This window comes from Pseudorca crassidens, chromosome 2, assembly GCF_039906515.1.
Source record: "Pseudorca crassidens isolate mPseCra1 chromosome 2, mPseCra1.hap1, whole genome shotgun sequence".
Taxonomy (NCBI): domain Eukaryota; kingdom Metazoa; phylum Chordata; class Mammalia; order Artiodactyla; family Delphinidae; genus Pseudorca; species Pseudorca crassidens.
In genome coordinates, this window is record NC_090297.1 from 138,140,626 (window position 1) to 138,163,809 (window position 23,184).

The 23,184-nt window shown below is 38.6% G+C and overlaps 1 protein-coding gene across 3 annotated transcripts in view; it reads left to right on the forward strand.

Annotated features, from left to right (window-relative positions):
* Positions 1 to 23,184, forward strand: part of RGL1 (ral guanine nucleotide dissociation stimulator like 1) — a 279,015-nt gene that overhangs the window by 73,289 nt on the left and 182,542 nt on the right. Inside the window, exon 1 of one of the 3 annotated variants that reach the window (XM_067728887.1) lies at positions 21,859 to 21,995. The exons of the other annotated variants lie outside the window; for them this stretch is intronic. The gene's annotated coding sequence lies outside the window, so the exon portion shown is untranslated. Of the gene's footprint in view, positions 1 to 21,858; positions 21,996 to 23,184 lie in introns of those variants that run through there. 3 annotated transcript variants of the gene reach the window in all.

The following is a 23,184-nucleotide window of genomic DNA, read 5'->3' on the forward strand; positions in this document are numbered from 1 at the left end:
GCCCTTTGGCCAACTTATGGACCAATTCGCCAGCAATTTGCTGAGATGCCACTTTTAATCCAAGCCTTAGTACCAAGGCCAGGACTAATCCAATCTTTATGCTCATGAGGTGGTACATCAATATTTGTGGAAAACAGAGGACAGGTGAACTCCATAGTCATTAAGTTGTGCTGTGAACATGCTTAGCTATTTTCTTTCTAAAAAAGATTTCTCTCTAAGTTGGTGTGGATCTTGTACAGAATCTCTAACATATACCACAGCATGTCAGAAAGTCTCTAACCTGTGTAAAAATGCATTCCAAGCAACTAGTGGTATAAAAAAGAGTTTGTAAATTAACCTACGTGTAAGCTGGGACTAGTTGTTTGGTAGTGGTGGTAATGGTCTTGTTGAAGGATTGTGGGGCATAGAGGATTGGGAAGAATAATCTCAATCCCCAATAAAAATAAAGATGTAGTGTAGAACGTTTTTTCTTAATAATTGTGAGTCTTGAAATTTGGAGGAGTCTTTATTTTCTAGAGAGATATCCAGTGTCATAGGCAATCTTCTATATAGTACCCTAGTATGAAAACTATCTTTACATCCTGGAGAAGTGGAAACAACCAAAAAGAGCCGAGGTTATTTGGTCAGAAAATTTTCCTAAGAGCAAAAAACATTAGGTAGTTGAATACTATCAGATGAAGTGCTGAAAAAAATTTGCTTATTTCCTTAAAACTAGTTATTGTATTATTCAGATGCAAATGATTCTTAGATTTCTTGACAAGCTTCCATTACGTTTTGGGAATAACATACTAACTCCTCATTTATTACATGTTCAAAGATTTTTACAATTTCTTCAAATATTAGGTGATTTATATCATTCTTCATTTGATTTACAGGTTAGCAGTTGTATTTTTGGAACTGTCTTATGTTATATGGAGTTGCTATACAAATAATATGTACTTAAAATATAGTGTTTTTTTTCAAACAAAAGCATTTACATACCTTTTCACTTCCAGCCATGGGGGAGAGTAAGGTCCCCATTTAACCTACCACCAAAAACAACTAGAAAATTGGAAAAAACATATGTTTTCAGACATCAGGCAGCATAGCACTATGATTTCTGAGAGGGGAAACAAATGATGTGAATCCAGTGATTGCCCTGGCCTTCTCCCTCCAGACAGTTTCTGGACCATGATACAGGGAGAGGGAACCAAACAGAACCCTGCATTTTGATGAATTGAGAAGACAGAGATTAGAATTTAGGTGAGCTGAGGCAGCTAGAATTTGTGAAACAGAGTATTGGAAAGGAGGGAGTTATGCTAAGAAAGAGCACCAGAAATCTGCCTATGGGTCCATTTGAGTCCTTGGTTGAATAGAAATCTGCATAACTGTAGGTGAGATTTCTGGCAAAGAAAATTTTTTATGTACATGTAAATTGAACAATTACTAGAGGTCACATAGAACCAAGAATAATCTGAGTTTTTACCAGTTAGAGTAGAGAGATCCCATTCCACACATGGAACATTTAGTAAAGACCTTGTAAGACTAGGGTGTTAGTGGTAGCGCTAAAATAGCCGTAGGGTAAAGGATAATCCAGACCCACATCAAAAAGCTTAAAAATAAGCATCAAACAAATCACACTAATCTGCAAAAGATTTAATTTTCTGTCAGAGCAATGTCCAACATTTTTAAAAGGAATTAAACAAAATCTAACACTTAACAATGAAAAATTCCCAATGTTTGGCATCTAATAAAAAATGACAAGACATGAAAAAGAGCAGGAAAATGTGATCCAAAGCCAGGAGAACAACCAGTCAACCCCAATAAGCCCCCAAATGACAGAGATTATAAAACTATCAGACAAAGACATGTAAACAGGTATTATAACTACACTCAATATGATCAGTTATTAAATGGAAAATATGGACATGATGAGGAGAGAAAAGGGAAACATAAAAAGAAAGCAAAGAGAACTTCTATCTGAAATGAAAAATTCACTTGATAAAGGGATTAATAGCAGAATAGACATGACATAAAAAATAGATAATGTTGAGGATAAAGCAGTAGAACCTCTTGAAGACATTGCAGTAGGACCTAACCATAATGAAGCTTACACACAGAGATTTTAAAAATTAAGAAAAATAAACAGACCTGTGGTAAAATGTCATATTGACTAACAAGTAAACTGGAGTCTTTGGAAGGAGAAGAGAGAAAAAAAAGAGAACAAAAATAATATTTGAAGAAATAATGACCAAATATTTTCCAAATTTTACAAAATATACCAACTAAGATCTAAGGAGCTCTATGAACACACAGAAGCAGGAAACATACTAAGAAAACCTCTCCAAGAACCTCACAATCAAACCACAGCAAGCTACTGATTCTGAGAAAAATCTTAAATGTAAATATAGGGGGGAAAGGCACATTATGCACAGAGAACAAAAGATAAGAATTACAACTGAATTTTCTTCAGAAACTACGTTGAGTCGAAGACAGTAGTATATCTTTAAAGTGTGGGGGAAAAAGTTTGTCAACCTAGAATTCTATACCCAGTAAAAATACCTTTCAAACATGAAGATAAAATAAAAACAGTTTTCAGACAAAGAAAAGCTGTGGGAGTTTGTGGCCAGCAGACCTGCACTACAAGGATGTAGTTTTTCAGGCAGAAGGAAAATGATACCTGATGAAAATATGGATCTGTACAAAGGAATGAAGAGCTCTAAAAATGGTAAATATGTGGATAAACATCAAGGATTTTCTTTTATAATTTAAAAATTTCTTAAAATATAATTGATTGCTTAAAGCAAAAATAATAATATGTTGTGGGAATTTTAACATGAAAAAGCAAAATATATGACAACAATAGCACAAAGGACAGGATAAGGGAATGGAAGGATATTATTGTAATATTCTTACATTATATGTGAGGTAGTATATAATGTTATTTCAAGGTAAACATAAATAAGATAAAGATGCATATTATAAACCCTAGATGAGCATTTAAAATATAAAAAGATATTATAGCTAACAAGCCAATAGTGGTGATAAAATGGAATTAAAAAATACTCAATTAATCCAAAAGAAAGTCAAAAAATAGGAAAAAACCCCACAAAGAATAGATGAGACAAATATCAAAACAGTAGCAAAATGGTAGATTTAAATATAATCATATCAATAATTTCATTAAATATGAATGGTATCAACTCTATAATAAAAGGTAAGAGATTGTTAGACAGGATAGTAAAAACCCCTACAATATGTGGTCTATAAAAAATCCTATTTAAATACAAAGACACAAAAAGGCAATGTTGGGAAAAGATAAGGCTGTTTTAGCTATATTAACAGTAGAAAACAATAGACTTCAGAATAAGACATATTATCAAGGATAAACAGGGATATTTCACCATGATAAAAGGGGTCAATAAATCAAGAAGGCATAATAATCCTAAGTGTGTGTCCACCTGTTAACTGACTTTCAAAATGCATGAAGCACCCAACAGATCTGAAAAGAGAAAAAGACAAATTTATTTTCATAGTTGCAGATATCAGCACTCCTTTCAGTAATTGATAGATCAAGCAGACAGAAAATACTAGGGATATGGAAGATTTAAACATTTCAGCCAGCTTGGACAAACTGACATTTGTTGAACACTCCACTTGACATATGCAAAATACACATTCTTTTCTAGTACACAGGGAACATTTACCAAGATAAAACATATGTCCAGCTGTTAAATAACTCTCTAGAAATTTAAAATGATTGAAATCATATGTAGTGTGTTCTCTGATAAAAAGCAATTAAATTAGAAATAAGTAATGGAAAAATACCTGGAAAATCCCGAAACATTTGGAAATTAAGCAGCATACTTCTAAATAATGCACGATTCAAAGAAGATATCACATGAAAGTTAGAAAATATTTTGGGCTGAATGAAAAGAAAACTCATATTATTTCACAAAATTTGTGAAATGTAACTTAAAAGGAAATTTATAGGTTTAAAAGCTTACATTAGAAAAGGATAAAACTCTACAAGCAACAATATAAACTCCTGCATTTTGCATGAGGAACTCTAGTCTGAAGGGACAGGTGCGAGGCCTCTGCATGCAGCATCCTCTGAGCCAGTGAAACTAGACTAAGCACAAAGGAAAAAAAAAGCAAAGCTGCACAATACAATATAGCCCTCTGCCAGCAGATCTGTTACTAAAGAAATTGATGCATCTTGCATCTTGAAGATGCATTATTAATGCCTGGACAAATTACATCAGGTGAAACACAGCAAGTCCCTGGCACTGAAAAAAAGGAACAAAGGCTGGTTCTATAAGAGAGCAATGGATGAGACAGATTATAACAGCTGGGAGCTTCTTTCTTCAAGGCTTGTTTATGTGTTTTAAAGAATTCGTATGGAGGAGACCTTCAAGATGGCAGAGGAGTAAGACGTGGAGATCACCTTCCTCCCCACAAATACATCTACATGTGGAACAACTCCTACAGAACACCTACTGAATGCTGGCAGACGACCTCAGACCTCCCAAAAGGCAAGAAACTCCCCCCATGTACCTGGATAGGGCAAAAGAAAAAAGAAAAAAGAGACAAAAGAATAGGGACAGGACCTGCACCTCGGGGAGGGAGCTGTGAAGAAGGAAAAGTTTCCACACACTAGGAAGCCCCTTCACTGGTGGAGACGGTTGTGGGGGGGGCGTTGGGTGGTGGCACGGGGGATGCTTTGGAGCCACGGAGGAGAGTGTAGCAGCAAGGGTGCAGAGGGCAAAGTGGAGAGATTCCCGCACAGAGGATCGGTGCCAACCAGCACTCCCCAGCCTCAGAGGCTTGTCTGCTCTCCCACCGGGATGGGTGGGAGCTGGAAGCTGAGGCTCGGCCTTCGGAAGTCAGATCCCAGGGAGAGGACTGGGGTTGGCTGCGTGAACATAGCCTAAAGGGGGCTAGTGCACCACAGCTAGCCGGGAGGGAGTCCGGGGAAAAGTCTGGACCTGCCTAAGAGGCAAGAGACCATTGTTTTGGGGTGCGCAAGGAGAGGGGATTCAGAGCACTGCCTAAATGAGCTCCAGAGACAGGCGTGAGCCGCAGCTATCAGTGTGGACCCCAGAGGCGCCATGAGACGCTAAGGCTGCTGCTGCAGCCACCAAGAAGCCTTTGTGCGAGCACAGGTCACTATCCACTCCTCCCCTCCCCGTAGGCTGTGCAGCCTGCCACTGCCAGGGTTCTGCGTTCCAGGGACAACTTCCCCGGGAGAACACACAGCGTGCTTCAGGCTGGTGCAATGTCATGCTGGCCTCTGCCGCTGCAGGCTTGCCCCGCATTCCGTACCCCTCCCTCCCTCCTGCCTGAATGAGCCAGAGCCCCCTAATCAGCTGCTACTTTAACCCTGTTCTGTCTAAGTGAAGAACAGACGCCCTCAGGTGACCTACACACAGAGGTGGGGCCAAATCCAAAGCTGAACCCCAGGAGCTGTGCAAACAAAGAAGAGAAAGGGAAATCCCTCCCAGCAGCCTCAGGAGCAGCAGATTAAATCTCCACAATCAACTTGATGTACCCTGCATCTGTGGAATACATGAATAGACAATGAATCATCCCACAATTGAGGCGATGGATTTTGGGAGCAACTGTAGACTTGGGATTTGCTTTCTGCATCTAATTTGTTTCTGGTTTTATGTTTATCTTAGTTTAGTATTTAGAGTTTATTATCATTGGTAGATTTGTTTATTGATTTGGTTTCTCTTCCTTTTTTTATATATAGATATATATATATTTTTTCCTTTTTCTCTTTTTGTGAGTGTGTACGTGTATGCTATTTTGTGTGATTTTGTCTGTATAGCTTTGCTATTACCATTTGTCCTAGGGTTCTATCAGTCCGTATTTTTTTGTTTGTTTTTTAGTATAGTTTTAGCGCATGTTATCATTGGTGAATTTGTTTATTGGTTCAGTTGCTCTCTTCTTTCTCTCCTTTTTTATGACTTTTTAATTTTTAATATACTTTTTTATTTTAATAACTTTATTTTATTTTATTATTTTTTTTCTTTTTTTTTCCCTCCCTTTTCTTCTGGGCCATGTGGCTGATAGGGTTCTGGTGCTCTGACCAGGACATCTCTGGTGGACCAATGTCCTGAACTCAGCTCTCCCACCTCAGAGGCACAGGCCTGACACCTGGCCTGTCATAAAAAAAAGAAAGAAAGAAGAGAGGGTATCAGGCCTGTGCCTCTGAGGTGGGAGAGCTGAGTTAAGGACATTGGTCCACCAGAGAACTCTCAGCTCCATATAATATCAAACAATGAAAGCTTTCCCAGAGATCTCCATATCAACGCTAAGACCCAGCTCCACTCAACGACCAGCAAGCTACAGTGCTGGATACCCTATGCCAAACAACTACCAAGACAGGAGCACAACCCCACCCATTAGCAGAAAGGCTGCCTGAAATCATAATAAGGTCACAAACACCCCAAAACACACCACCGGACACAGTCCTGTCCACCAGAAAGACAAAATCCAGCCTCATCCACCAGAACACAGGCACCAGTCACCTCCATCAGGAAGCCTACACACCCACTGAACAAACCTTAGCCACTGGGGGCAGACACCAAAAACAACGGGAACTACAAACCTGCAGCCTGCGAAAAGGAGACCCCAAACACAGTAAATTAAGCAAAATGAAAAGACAGAGAAATACACAGCAGATGAAGGAGCAAGGCAAAAACCCACCAGACCAAACAAATGAAGAGGACATAGGCAGCTACCTGAAAAAGAATTCAGAGTAATGATAGTACAGATGATCCAAAATCTTGGAAATAGAATGGAGAAAATACAAGAAACATTTAACAAGGACCTAGAAGAACTAAGGAGCAAACAAAAATGATGAACAACACAGTAAATGAAATTAAAAATTCTCTAGAAGGAATCAATAGCAGAATAACAGAGGCAGGAGAATGGATAAGTGACCTGGAAGATAAAATAGTGGAAATAACTACTGCAGAGTGGAATAAAGAAAAAAGAATGAAAAGAATTGAAGACAGTCTCAGAGACCTCTGGGACAACATTAAATGCACCAACATTCGAATTATAGGGGTCTCAGAAGAAGAAGAGAAAAAGAAAGGGATTGAGAAAATATTTGAAGAGATTATAGTTGAAAACTTCTCTAATATGGGGAAGGAAATAGTCAATCAAGTCCAAGAAGCATAGGGAGTCCCATACAGGATATATCCAAGGAGAAACATGCCAAGATACATATTAATCAAGCTATCAAAAATTAAATACGAAGAGAAAATATTAAAAGCAGCAAGGGAAAAGCAGCAAATAACATACAAGGGAATCCCCAAAAGGTTAACAGCTGATCTTCAGCAGAAACTCTGCAAGCCAGAAGGAAGTGGCAGGATATATTTAAAGTGATGAAAGGGAACAACCTACAACCAAGATTACTCCACCCAGCAAGGATCTAATTCAGATTCGACGGAGAAATTAAAACCTTTACAGACAAGCAAAAGCTAAGAGAATTCAGTACCACCAAACCAGCTTTACAACAAATGCTAAAGGAAATTCTCTAGGCAGGAAACACAAGACAAGGAAAAGACCTACAATAACAAACCCAAAACAATTAAGAAAATGGTAGTAGGAACATACATATCGATAACTACCTTAAATGTAAATGGATTAAATACTCCAACCAAAAGTCATAGACTGGCTGAATGGATACAAAAACAAGACCTGTATGTATGCTGTCTACAAGAGACCAACTTCAAACCTAGGGACACATACAGACTGAAAGTGAGGGGATGGAAAAAGATATTCCATGCAAATGGAAATAAAAAGACACCTGGAGTAGCAATTCTCATATCAGACAAAACAGACTTTAAAGTAAAGACTATTACAAGAGACAAAGAAGGACACTACATAATGACCAAGGGATCAATCCAAGAAAAAGATATAACAATTGTAAATATTTATGCACCCAACATAGGAGCACCTCAATATACCAGGCAAATGCTAACAGCCATAAAAGGGGAAATTGCCAGTAACACAAACATAGTGGGGGATTTGACACCCCACTTTCACCAATGGACAGATCATCCAAAATGAAAATAAATAAGGGAAACACAAGCTTTAAATGATACATTAAACAAGGTGGACTTAATTGATATTTATAGGACATTCCATCCCAAAACAACAGAATACACTTTCTTCTCAAGTGCTCATGGAACATTCTCCAGGATAGATCATATCTTGGGTCACAAATCAAGCCTTGGTACATTTAAGAAAGTTGAAATCAACAAGTATCTTTTCCAACCACAGCGCTGTGAGACTAGATATCAATTACAGGAAAAATCTGTAAAAAATACAAGCACATGAAGGCTAAACAATACACTACTAAATAACCAAGAGACCACTCAAGAAATCGAAGAGGAAATCAAAAATTACCTAGAAACAAATGACAATGAAAACACAACAATCCAAAACAGCAAGCAGTTCTAAGAGGGAAGCAAGCAGTACGATCATAGTTCTAAGAGGATGCAGCAAGTTCTAAGTTCTAAGAGGGAAGTTTATAGCAGTAGGATCATACCTGAAGAAACAAGAAACATCTCAAATAAACAACTTAACCTTACACCTAAAGCAGTTAGAGAAAGAAGAACAAAAATACCCCAAAGTTAGCAGAAGGAAAGAAATCATAGCGATTAGAAAATGAAAAAGAAATGAAGGAAACAGTAGCAAAAGTCAATAAAACTAAAAGCTGGTTCTTTGAGAAGATAAACAAAATTGATAAACCATTAGCCAGACTCATCCAGAAAAAAAAGGGAGAAGACTCAAATCAATAGAATTAGAAATGAAAAAGGGGAGGTAACAACTGACACTGCAGAAATACAAAGGATCATGAGCGATTACTACAAGCAACACTGTGCCAATAAAATGGACAACCTGGAAGAAATAGACAAATTCTTAGAAAAGCATGGCCTTCTGTGACTGAACCAGGAAGAAATAGAAAATATAAACAGATCAATCACAAACACTGAATTTGAGACTGTGATTAAAAATCTTCCAACAAACAAAAGCCCAGGACCAGATGGCTTCACATGCGAATTCTATCAAACATTTAGAGGAGAACCAACACCTATCCTTCTCAAACTCTTCCAAAATATAGCAGAGGGAGGAACACTCCCAAACACATTCTATGAGGCCACCATCACCCTAATAGCAAAACCAGACAAAGATGTCACAAAGAAAGAAAACTACAGGCCAATATCTCTGATGAACATAGATGCAAAAATCCTCAACAAAATACCAGCAAACAGAATCCAACAGCACATTAAAAGGATCATACACCATGATCAAGTGGGGTTTATCTCAGGACTGCAAGGATTCTTCAGTATATGCAAATCAATCAGTGTGAGAAACCATATTATCAAATTGAAGAATAAAAACCATATGATCATCTCAATAGATACAGAAAAAGCTTTCAACAAAATTCAACACCCATTTATGATAAAAACCCTGCAGAAAGTAGTCATAGAGGCAAATTACCTCAACATAATAAAGGCCATATATGACAAACCCACAGCCAACATCATTCTCAATGGAGAAAAACTGAAACCTTTTCCTCTAAGATCAGGAAGAAGACAAGCTTGCCCATCTCACCACTATTATTCAACATAGTTTTGGAAGTTCTAGCCATGGCAATCAGAGAATAAAAAGAAATAAAAGGAATGCAAATCGGAAAAGAAGTAAAGCTGTCACTGTTTGCAGATGACATGATACTATACATAGAGAATCCTAATAATGCTACCTAAAAACTGCTAGAGCTAATCAGTGAATTTGGTAAAGTAGCAGTATACAATATTAATGCACAGAAATCTCTTGCATTTGCATACACTAATGATGAAAAATCTGAAAGAGAAATTAAGGAAACACTCCCATTTACCATTGCAACAAAAAGAATAAAATACCTAGAAATAAACCTACCTAAGGAGGCAAAAGACCTGTATGCAGAAAACTATAAGACACTGATGAAAGAAATTAAGGATGATACAAACAGATGGAGAGATATACTATGTTCTTGGATTGGAAGATTCAACATTTTGAAAGTGACTGTACTATGCAAAGCAATCTACAGATTCAGTGCAATCCCTATCAAGCTACCAATAGCATTTTTCACAGAACTAGAACAAAACATTTCACAATTTGTATGGAAACACAAAAGAGCCTGAATAGTCAAAACAATCTTGAAAAAGAAAAACAGAGCTGGAGGAATCAGGCTTCTGGACTTCAAACTATATTACAAAGCTATAGTAATCAATACAGCATGGTACTGGCACAAAAACAGAAACATACATCAATGGAACAGGATAGAAATCCCAGAGATAAACCCACGCACATGTGGTCACCTTATTTTTGATAAAGAAGGCAAGAATATACAATGGAGAAAAGACACCCTCTTCAATAAGTGGTGCTGGGGAAACTGGACAACTACATGTAAAAGAATGAAATTAGAACACCCCCTAACACCACACACAAAAATAAACTCAAAATGGATTAAAGACCTAAATGTAAGGCCAGACACTATAAAACTCTTAGAGAAAAACATAGGGAGAACACTCTATGACATAGCAAGATCCTTTGTGACCCACCTCCTAGAGAAATAGAAATAAAAACAGAAATAAACAAATGGGATCTAATGAAACTTAAAAGCTTTTTCACAGCAAGGAAAACATAAACAAGATGAAAAGACAACCCTCAGAATGGGATAAAATGTTTGCAAATGAAGGAACTGATAAAGGATTAATCTCCAAAATTTACAAGCAGCTCATGTAGCTCAATATCAAAAAAACAAAAAACCCACTCCAAAAATGGGCAGAAGACCTAAATAGACATTTCTCCGAAGAAGATATACAGATTGCCAACAAACACATGAAAGGATGCTCAACATCACTAATCATTAGAGAAATGCAAATCAAAACTACAATGAGGTATCACCTCACACCAGTTAGAATGGGCATCATCAGAAAATCTATAAACAACAAATACTGGAGAGGGTGTGGAGAAAAGGGAACCCTCTTGCACTGTTGGTGGGAATGTAAATTGATACAGCCACTGTGGAGAACAGTATGGAGGTTCCTTAAAAAACTAAAAATAGAACTACCTTACGACCCAGCAATCCCATTACTGGGCATATACCCTGAGAAAACCATAATTCAAGAAGAGTCATGTACCACAATGTTCATTGCAGCTCTATTTACAATCGCCAGGACATGGAAGCGACCTAAGTGTCCATTGACAAATGAATGGATAAAGAAGATGTGCCACATATATACAATGGAATATTACTCAGCCGTTAAAAGAAACGAAATTAAGTTATTTTTAGTGAGGTGGATGGACCTAGAGCCTGTTATACAGAGTGAAGTAAGTCAGAAAGAGAAAAACAAATACCATATGCTAACACATATATATGGAATCTAAAAAAAAAAAAAATGTTCTGTAGAACCTGTGGGCAGGACAGGAATAAAGACGCAGACGTGTAGAATGGACTTCAGGACATGGAGAGTAGGAAGGGTAAGCTTGGACGAAGTGAGAGAGTGGCATGAACTTACATATACTACCAAATATAAAATAGATAGCTAGTGGGAAGCAGCTGCATAGCACCGGGAGATCAGCTTGGTGGTTTGTGACCACCTAGAGGGGTGGGGTAGGGAGTGTGGGAGGGAGATGCAAGAGGGAGAGGATTTGGGGATATATGTTTATGTATAGCTGATTCACTTTTTTATAAAGCAGAAACTAACACACCATTGTAAAGCAATCATACTGCAATAAAGATGTTAAAAAAAAAAACCTAACCAATATAATCATTAGAGATCTACCTTAAGCTAGAAATACAGGAGCAAATTAAACCCCAAATCAGTAGGAAACAAATAATAAATCAATGAAATAAAGTACAGAAAAAAAAAATAAAGAACATCAATGAAATCGAAAGCTGATTCTTTGAAAAGATCAATATAATAAATAAACCTCTGGCTATATTGATGAAAAAACAAAAAGGATATAAATATTACCAATATCAATAATGAAAAAGGAAATATCTCTATGATCCTGCACATATTATAAGGGTAACTAACAGGATATTATAAACAGCTTGATGCCAGTGAACTCAACAACCTGTATGAAACGGAAAATTTCCTTGAAAGACAATCAAAACTATTCCAAAAATTGATAGAAAACCTGAATATCAATTAAAGACATTAATTCATAATTAGTAGCCTTCCTACAAAGAAACTTGTGGATCGAGATTGCTTAACTGGTGAATTGTATGAAACATTCAAGGCAGAAATACCACCAACCCAACATAAACTCATTTTGAAAATATAGCAGAAGAAACACTTCTAATCTCATTTTACAAGGCCAGCAGTATCCTGATATTAAAGCCAGACAAAATAATACAAGAAAAGAAAACTACAGACCAATATCCTTCATGAACATGGGTCAAAATTTTTTAGCAAAATATTAGCAAACCAACAATGAGATATATAAAAAGCATAATATACCATGACCAAGTGGTGTTTATCCCAGGACTAGAAGGTTGATTAACATTAAAAATCAGTTAATGTAGTTCATCTTATTACAATAGAGGAGAAAAACTATATGGTCATTTCAGTTGATGTAAGAAAAGCATCTGAAAAAATTCAACATACATCCATTATAATAATCTCCCAGGAAACCAAGAATTGAAGGGAACCTCCTCAATCTGATAAAAGGCTGATGATTGCACATTTCTATGAATATACTAGTCAGTGAATTGTGCACTTTAAATGGTTGAATTTTGTGGCATGTGAATTATATCTCAATAAAGTTATTTAGAAAAACCTATTACTATCAAATCACTTAATGGTGAAACCTGAATCCTTTTGCCCTAAGATTAAGAATAAGATGAAGATGTTCACCCTTTCCACTTCTGTTCAACAATCTACTGGACATTCTTACCAGTGTAATAAGGAAAAGAAATAAAAGGTATACAAATTAGAAAGCCACAAGTAAAACCACCTTTTTTCACAGATGACATGATCAAATATGCTGTAAATCCTCACAAATCTACCAAAAAAAACCCAAAAAACAAAATAACCTGGTAGAAGTAGTAAGTTATTTTAGTAAGATTTCAGGATACAAAATTAGTATAGGGCTTCCCTGGTGGCGCAGTGGTTGAGGGTCCGCCTGCCGGTGCAGGGGACGTGGGTTCGTGCCCCGGTCCGGGAGGATCCTGCATGCCGCGGAGCGGCTGAGCCCGTGAGCCATGGCCGCTGGGCCTGCGCATCTGGAGCCTGTGCTCCGCAACGGGAGAGGCCGCAGCAGTGAGAGGCCCGCGTACCAGAAGAAAAAAAAATTAGTATGCAAAAATCAATTGTATTTCTATATATTAGCAATAAACAAATAGAAATGAGAATAATAACTACGACAATATTATTTGCAATAGCATCCCCAAACATGAAATACATAAAACCTCTACTCTGGGCTTCCCTGGTGGCGCAGTGGTTGAGAGTCCGCCTGCCGATGCAGGGGACATGGGTTCTTGTCCCGGTCTGGGAAGATCCCACATGCCGCGGAGCGGCTGGGCCCGTGAGCCATGGCCGCTGAGCCTGCACGTCCGGAGCACCCTACTCTGAAAAATAGAAATATTTCTATGAGAAATTAATGAATAAATGGATTGATTTACCATGTTGATAGCTTGGAAGACTGAATATTGCTATAATTTCAACCCTTTCCAAATTAATTTCTCGATTCAATGAAATCTCAATAAAATCAATATTGTTATGAGTCAGTATTATTAAAATGTCACTTCTCTCCAAAATGATTTATAGATTCAGTAAAATCCCGATAAAAATCCCAGAAGTCTTTGTTGTAGAAAGTTTCAAGCTGATTCAAAAATTTATATGGATATCTGAGTGCCTGGAAAAAACAAAAATTTTTTGAAAAAGAAGAGTAAAGTTAGAAAACTTACTGATCTCAACATTTACTGTAAAGCTACAGTAATCAAGACAGTGTGTTATTGGCATAAGTTCAGACACATAGATCAATGAAACATAATAGAGAGTCCAAAAATAGGCCTGCATATGTAAGGTCAATTGATTTTCAACAAAGATGCCAAGGTAATTCAATATGGAAAGGATTACTTTTTCAGCAAATGGTCTGGAAAAACTTATTATCGACATAGAAAAAATGAACCTCAACCCTTACTTTATCACACACTAAAATTAACGTGAGATGGATCATAGCCCTAAATGTAAATGCTAAAACTATAAAACTTTTAGAATAAACTTTGTAACCTTCAGGTAGACAAAAATTTCTTAGATAGGACACAAAAGCATGAATATAAGATGTTTGAATTTGGCTACATTAAAATTTAAAACTTCTGTTCCTCATAATATACCAGCAAGAAAATGCAAATGAAAAGGCAAGCCTCAGACTGTGAGAAAATATTATCAATATATATCTGACAAAAGACGGCTTTCCAGAATACATTAAAAAAAACTCCTATGACTCACTAAAAGAACCAATAAAAAGTCTACACAAAAAATGGACAAATTTGAACAAACTCTTCACCAAAGATGATAGACAGCCAATATATTCATGAAAAGATCTTCACTGTCATTCATCATTAAGGAAATGAAAATTAAAACCATAACGTGATATCACTACACATCATTAGAACATTAGAGTGGGTACAGTTAAAATGAGTGACAACACCAGCTGTTGGTGAGGATATGATGCACCTGGCACTCTCATACACTACTGATGGGAATGTAAAATTTTACAGCCACTTTGGAAAAGAGTTTTGGCAGTTTCTCATAAAGTTAAACATATATCTACCATATGATAAAGCAATTCACTCTTAGGTACTTATCCAAGAGAAATGAAGGCATATGTGCACATAAAGAGTTGTTCACAAATGCTCTTTTATTTAATGGAATCCAAACTGAGAACAACACAAATGTCCATCAACAGGTGAATGTATAAATACAATATTTAACAATGGAATACTATTCAGCAGTAAAAATGAATGCACTAAGACATGACAGCATGGATCAATCTCAGAATAAGTATGGTAAGTGAAAGAATTCAGACACAAAGTGTAGGTATTGTATGATATTCAGTGTAACGAAACTCTAGAAAAGAAAAATGCCCCATGTATTTACAGAAAGCAGATCCCTGGCTCCCTGAACACAGTTATGGGGTGAGATCAACTGGGAAGAGGACTGAGCAAATAACCTTTTGGGGTGATGTTCATTATTTTTATTTTAGTGTTGATAACCTGAGTGAATACATTTGTCCAAAGCCATTGAATATACACTTAAGGTGAGATAAGTAAATTATATCTCATTAAAATTGTCGTTGTGTGTAGTAGTCGCTCTGTTTTTGAGGCAAGGTCTTGGAGTCAGTGTAGGGAAACTTTGTAAAGGTGTTGACAATTTCTCTGCTGTATAAAGCCTTTTCTGTATGGGGTACTGTGTCAGGCATTCTTGACACCTTTGCATTTATATTAAAGATGGGATGGAACATAGTGAGTCGAGGAAAAAAAATAAGAAGGAAGGACAGAACATCTGTGAGTTGATTTATTCAACAAATATTTACTGACCATCTTGTATGTGTCAGCGTGTCCTAGGTACCCTACATGTAAAGGTGAGTATAAATAGTCCTTGACCTGTAAGAGCTCACAGTCTACTACGATGCAAACTAAAGCACAGTATTATAAATGCTGTGAGAGAAATAGGAACAACTTACTTGGGGAGAGCAATTAACTCCTCAATGGGTTTGTCACCAGGCGGTGACATTTGCATTTGCTTTTAAAATTTAATGCCCAGTGATTAATGTCATATGCTTTGGAACCACACGGATATAGATTGGAATCCTGGCTCTGCTACTTACTCCTTATGTCAAATGAGAATCAAAATAGGGTGCTATGAGATAATGTATTACAGTACCAGACATGTATATGCTCAAGCAGGTCATAGCTGTTGTATTAGGGAGGGCATAGGCTAAGCTGCTCTAACAAAGACAAAGAAAAGGTGAGGGGAAGAAGAGTATTTTGGGTAGGAGTAGTCCATAAACAAAGGCATGAACGCACTGTTTGGAGAACGGTGAGAAGTCCAGCAATGTGAGAGAGTTGGAGAATTGGAGCACAGCAGAGAGGAGTATATGACTTGTAGGTCAGGACGTAGTCAGACCATGACATATTGTGTTAAGAACCTTGAACTCTATCCTGTGATGGTGCATTCCTATTGCAAGTTCCTAAGGAAGCCAGTGATCTAATGAAAGGTTTTTAGAAAGGCTACTCTGGTGATGGTATGGAGAATGACTAGAAGAGTCAAGGGCAGAGAGTCTAGTAACTTGGCTATTGGAGTAGTTCAACCGAGAGATAATGAAAGTATGTATCAAGGTGGTGGCTGGAATATAGAAAAGGCTCTGATCTGAGATGCCTTCAAAGAAGTAATCAATAGGACTTTGTGATCCCTCGGATAAGGAGCTTAGTAACAGGGACCACTTGAGAATGAGTCTGAGATTGCTAGCTTGCGTATCCGAGTGGATGGTGTTGAAATAAATCTCTAGGCCCAAGATGGAGCCACTCTTGCCTGGGGTGTCATGTCATCAAACTGAAACTTAGATAACTTTGTATCCTTGTAAAAACTCTGCCTGACCAAAAGTGCAGTATAATTGTGTTCAGTCATCCAGTCCCCAAACGCGCCAAGCCCACTCCGGGCCTTCTCACCACAAACAACGTTGACTATCTGATATTTCCTATTTGTCTCTTCCTTGTTCCTTATTCTTTATCCTATAAAAGTTTCTTGCCTTCTGCCTCACTTTGTAGTTCTCTGACAGGAGACTGTCCAGTTCATGACGTGTTAAATTTCGTTTGTATCACCTAAATAAAGTTTGTATCTCGCCATTAGAGGATTCAGGAAATCCATGAGGAAGAGAAGGATTCTGTAGTGAGTTAAAAAGTATGAGCCATGGGTGCTTTATTTGTGGAAAGCAGTGATTTTGAAAGTGTTTTGGTTGAACATTCTTCTCACTTCAATTTTTTTGGAGTGTCCTCCAATATACATACAATTATTTTTAAATTGTATACATACACCATTATTCTAACATTTATATGTACTATAAAATATAACAAATAGAAATAAAACAGATGAGATGAAATAAGCATACAAATCAAAGTTGTAATTTTTCTCTGCCTTCCAGTGTACAGTCTTGGGTACCAAGTCAGGGGTGTGCAACCTACTTCAGACTCACTGGGGTATGAAAGCCATTGTCAGGCCCATTTGCAGGATTATGGAATAGAGAGGTGATAGATTTTCTTCACCTTGGGGAAGTCTTACTGACCCTTCCTTTCTTCTTATTCTTTTTTCTAGATCTTTTTTTTTTTTCCCCCTGGAATAGGTATGCAAGTCATTACTCGCTCTGACCAATATTTGTCAAACTTTCTTTACATCTGTAGTGCATCGCCCTAGGAGTTCCTTGTAGTTCAAATGAAGAAAGATTTAACTATTTTGGCACAAACTTTGGCTATGATATATAGCACTTACTCCCTAAATACTGGCTAAGACCAAGAGACAGAGAGGTTCTCTCATAAAAGTCCCAAACTGGACCCAAAGGATGGTGCTTGCATGGTTTGGCCCAGCAGAGAAGATCAGCTAAGGAGTTTTAACTCATTCCACTACCTCGTCTCCCCAAGATGATGGAAAAGGAGAGTGAGGGTATTAGTTTGGCTCAAGAGCTCAGACTAAAGCAATGGGGACACTTAACGTTTAAAACTGATGTGACACTCCATGTGCTACTCAAATGTACTGAGAGTCCTGCCTTTCTATTTTAAGTTCCTTTTTGGCTGTGTGAGACCAGCCAGGACAGCCCATTGTACATGGAAGGTGAGTGTTTCCAGATTTTAATTGGGAGAATACAGAACTTATTTTTGACTAATTGGTCCAGTAGGAACTGGAGTAAATCTAAACAACTCTGGAGGTCTACAGCAAGGAAACAGAGAGGGAGAGAGACTCAATCAACTTTCACCCAGGCAGCCTCTTGACAGATGTCTAGGCTGACTTAGTCAGTGCCCTTATTTCTCAGGTAAGACCTCAAAACTACTTGGACCTGATTTCATGGTAGTTCATCCTCTGGACGATATTATACGTCCAAAGCAACTAGCCTGGAATTCCTTTTTAGGACACACAAAAGGATAAAAAAAATAAACCCCCACACTTTCTTTGTGTCCAGACTAAAGTGGAGAAATGGAGTAAAGTGCACAGAAGCTGTGATGCTGAGCCTACTTAAGCTTCACTAGCGTGTAAGTCATTTTTCAGCCCACAGTGAAGTTAATAATCGTTAAAATCGCTCTGGTATCCAGAACCACTGTCAGCTATAATCACATTGGAGCAATGAACCTGAGCACAGCATTCACTTGAGCTGTAAATCATAAACTCACCAACCGCCAGAGCAGAGGCAGAGTGAAGAAGTCAGTGAGTACTGTAATAGGGTCCATATATTGTTTTAAAGAAAGTCTTAAAAAATAATTAGGCTTTCAGATCACCATAGTTTTGTAGCAAAAATGTCCATATGGGACTGAGAAGTGAGAGAACCGACAATGTCAATTTTTGCTTCTGTTTTCTGCCACTTTTTAGCAATAGTGGCATAATTGTTTATTTAGCTCTGGAAGGGCAGGCCTGGGGAAGGGTGATAGGCACCCAGGATTGGAGAGGAGCTGGCACAGTGGGATGTGAAAGGCCGTAGGAAGAAGCGGGCTCTCAGCTTTGGTAGATAAGGAAGCACAGATAAGGAAGCACAGATTTCAGATAACCCTCTTGGCCTTTCCTCGTCTACCTGAGTGCAAAGAGTTAGTGCTTCTCTTTAACCATTAATGTTACAAAGCCAAATTAACATAGCCACAATTCTGTGAAAATTGTGAAAAGCCATTATAGAATGGAAAGGGAAGCTTTGTTCTGAATCAGACGGATCTGTTTCAAATTTGTGTTCTGCTATGTGACCTTGGGCGATTCACTTAACTTCTCAGAGCTTCAGTGACTGGGGGATTCACACTTTCCTCACCGAGCTCTCAATGTAATGCCCTTGTGCATATCTGTCTTCTAACACTTATCCTATCATTTTGAAATATATCTCTTTCTCTTCACATAATTGTGGACTTCCCAGTGGTTCAGATTAAGAACTCCCAGCAGGTAGGCCGATTAAAGGAGGACACGTGCTTATTTATCTTTATTCCTCCTTGCCTCATACACACCTGGCACACTGATTAGGCTAAATAAGTAAAATGTTAGGGACTTGCACATCCCTCCTGTGCATAGTGTGGTGCTGGTAACTTAATTTAGGTTAAACAACATAACTGTCATGTCCCTGGAAGTTTGCCATCTTGTTGCAGTTAAGTCACATTGGCCCACTGACCTCCTCAATGAGGAAGCCAGGGATGCTAAATCATATATTTGCACAATAGCTATTCACACGAAGAGGTCTGAATCCGAGACACACTCTCATTCAGTTTCCACTTTGGTTTATTGGAAATAGCAAGGTCAAGCTGTGGCAATGAAAAAAAAATGGAGAAAGTGGAAAGTCCTGTAAAAGTTAGAGGAGGGGAAAATAAAAGAAAGAGAAAAGAAACTGCAACCTAGTTGGAATGAAACAGTGACAGAATGACATAATCCTATTTCCCCTCAGATGCCGCACTGGACTTCATACTGACTCTGAAACTAAAACCCAAACCTAACTAAGTATTCAAGCCCACATTCCATCCGCCCCTCGTTTGCTGGTATCAAAGTTGAGACATGTCACAAACTTGGCTATCGCATACTGTATGTGTGTGGAAAAGGGGCAGATAACGTGGGCCGTTTAGACTACAGCCACATCTGTCAAAACTCTAACCCTTAACCTTAGTGAAAACATAATCTAGGATCAAACACAGAAACCCTGCAGATGTACACAAGCCATTTAATGCAGCCTTTGAAAAGACTGTGACGGATGGCTGCTGCTTTCTGAAGGCCTAATGAGAAATCCAGGCTTGGCCCTGCTAGGAATATTTGCAATCTTAAACAAAAAGTAGGTTCTAAGTCAGTAACTATTTCATATATCCCAGCACGGTCCTCCCTCCAGGCTGAGCTGAAAACATTCCTGACTCTGTTGCTATGCAAAGCAGTTTTCCAATATGCTTTGGAAACCTGTTTGAGATTTGAGAGTAGAATTTGGTTTTCAGTGGCCTCCTTTTGGCTTAAGATCTTTTGGTTCAATCCAAAATAATGTGAGGGTTCTATCCTTCATGGACTATGGAGGGTAAATTCAAAAGCTTCCTCTTATCTAATATACACATGAATGCAGGATGCATCCTCTATGATACACCCTCATAGAGCTTGATGTGAAAGACAAGAAAGGAATAGAAGAAATAAAAGAAGTTGGAGTGTCTTTATAAAGTTCACGAAAAGACTTTGAAACAATCGGAAATATTGAAAATCATTCAAAAATAACGATTGCATCTTTTCCAATACACGTGGAACATGACCACCGTAACTGCATTTACTGATGAAAATGTCATTGTGCTACAGCGTGCCAGCCTTTGGGAAGGTTGTGTCCAATTCCGTAAGATATGGTTTTGACCTTCTGTTGTGTTCGCTGTGGGTGCACAGGTCACCTGGGGATAAGCCCACAAGGTCTATGCAAGTGTCAGAGTTGGGAAGCAGCATCTCTAGTGGTTTCTCCTTCTTGTTTCATTGTCTCTTAGTGTTCCTGTGTTCATTGGGGTCATTGAGTTTTTGACCACATGGGTTAGGTCCGTCATGTTACATCACGGGTGCAGGCCAAAGAAGCTGAGAAGAAAGTAAAAAATGTGAACCAGTGGTAAAAGTCATCCTGACACAAGGTACACAGATCCCTCCCTCCCCCATGCTGGATGAATATTGGGCCCCTTCTTTTGGCCTTAGCACCACGTATGGGCGTTTGTTTCTATTTCAGAGGTCAAGATCAAGGAAGGAACAACACAGTTAGATGGAAATGAAGATGCTACTCTGAATATAAAGCTTCCTGCACTTAGTCTGGCAAACTGGTGTCTGGGGTATTCAGCAGGAGTGACTGGATTTAATCACTACTATGTGAAATTAATCAGAGTGGGGCAAGGTGTTATCTGATCTAACGAAAGAGGAATTGTAATTAAGACTACATAGGCTTCCCTGGTGGCGCAGTGGTTGAGAGTCCGCCTGCCGATGCAGGGGACGGGGGTTCGTGCCCCCGTCCGGGAAGATCCCACATGCCGCGGAGCGGCTGGGCCCGTGAGCCGTGGCGCTGAGCCTGCGCGTCCGGAGCCTGTGCTCCGCAACGGGAGAGGCCACAACAGTGAGAGGCCCACGTACCGCAAAAAAAAAAAAAAGAATACATGTTATATGCAAAACTCATGGTGTCCTTGCTGCTTAGAGACTAAGAGGAAAAGGATTGATCTAGTGCCAGCTCACTGTAGACGCCTCTCCCAGAAGTGTTTTCTTGAAAGAGATTTCCCTGCCTTGGGACCTGCCATTATCCTATGGCCTAGTAAAAGTGACTGTAATTAAATAGATTAGACTTCTGTTTTTGGTAAAGTAAAAGATTGAGAACAGACTGCTCTTTAACCTGAGATGTGGGAGGGCCAATCTATTTGGAAGTTAAATGATTTTGTGCATTAACTGATAAACCCAACAGATTTCCTTCCCTGAACCTAACATTTAAAAAATTTCACATTCCTCCCATGAGAAGCCCTCTTCTGAATCTTTTCAAGAGCTCAGATTCCTGGGAATTCCGATTTTTCAGCATTTACATGGTGTCATGTTGTAAGTGGAGCATTGACTGTTAAAGGGTAGTAGCAGTGTAGTACAGCGGTGAGGGCACAGCTCTGGGGTCAGGATGGCTTGAGAGAAACTCCAGGACCGGTTCCTTCACCTCTCTTGATCTGAGCTTCTCCTGAGGCTGTTCTGAGGAGGAATTGATGCTTGCGCAGTGCAGGTCCAGTGCCTGGCACGGTGAATGCTGAATTCACTGGGGTGGAGGTGAGGGGCATGTTATCCCTATTGATGTTGCTATTGTTGGGACTTAAAAGATGTCTCTGACCTGAATCAGCTCAACTGTCTTCAACTGGAAGATAAAAATTAGCCTGGGACTAGTGAACTGGGTGATGCTCCCCTAGTGGTTTTCGTATTTTGCCCTCATCCAGCCAGTTAAAGCTGGAGTCCACAGAACTGTGAAATATTGAGCCTGGGACAGTCATGTGATCTACAGTTTCATCTCATTTTAAGTTTTCAAACAACATAATCGCTAAGCTTTTTATTATAATAAAGATGCAGGCCATAAAGTAGTCAGTCCCTTAGAATTCTATCTCTCTTAGAACACTGAAGGATTCTTCGTGATCTCAGCCTCTGTTCTGTTTAGGTGTCCTCTCCCTCCCCCGCGTCTGCCTTTGCAGATTTGTTTCCAGACTGGCCGCTCTGAATGGAGACCAGGAAGGGAGCCCAGCTGTTTTCCTTGTGTTGGCTCTCTGTTTCAAGCAGGAATTGCTGAGCAAAGAGCAGCATTTCTCCAGGGAGGTTCACAAGGGTAGTACAAACTCAGTCTGGATTTTTCTTTCTTTTCTTTTTTTTTGAATTATTATTAAAAACTTCTGCCAAATACTATCAGTGAGGGGGGAAAAGTACACAAAGTCTGAAGTGCAGTTGGACCAGCCTTTAAAAAAGTATCAACTTGAATGAAGAAGGAATGGAATGCCTTGCACTTCTTTAATTTTCTACTTTTAACGGGAGACAGTTGCTTTCAGAGAAAGTCACTTCTAACTCCACAGACTATTGTGCAACTTTGTTCAGTGTTCAGTGAGACAGTACATAATTAAAATTCCTTTGGAAATGGTTGCCCCGTGATTGACATTTGTTCCAAAATACATCGTAATGGTAAATGTGTTATCTTGGACTCCAGTGAATTTTTTTTTTAATGGAAAGAAAATAAAATGAAGATTAAAAAAAAAGTGATTGAGCTTTTTGAAAAAATTGAAGCAGTATAATAAATTTATGTCCAGTCTTGCTCTCAAAGAGCTGGCAGTCCAGCGGGGGAGACCAGAGCTGAGGAAAGCAAAAGAAAGCAACATGCAGAATATAAGTGAATTGCCTTATACAGACTAGAATGCTGTTGAGATTCCAAAGGGGAAGAGGTAATGAAGATCTG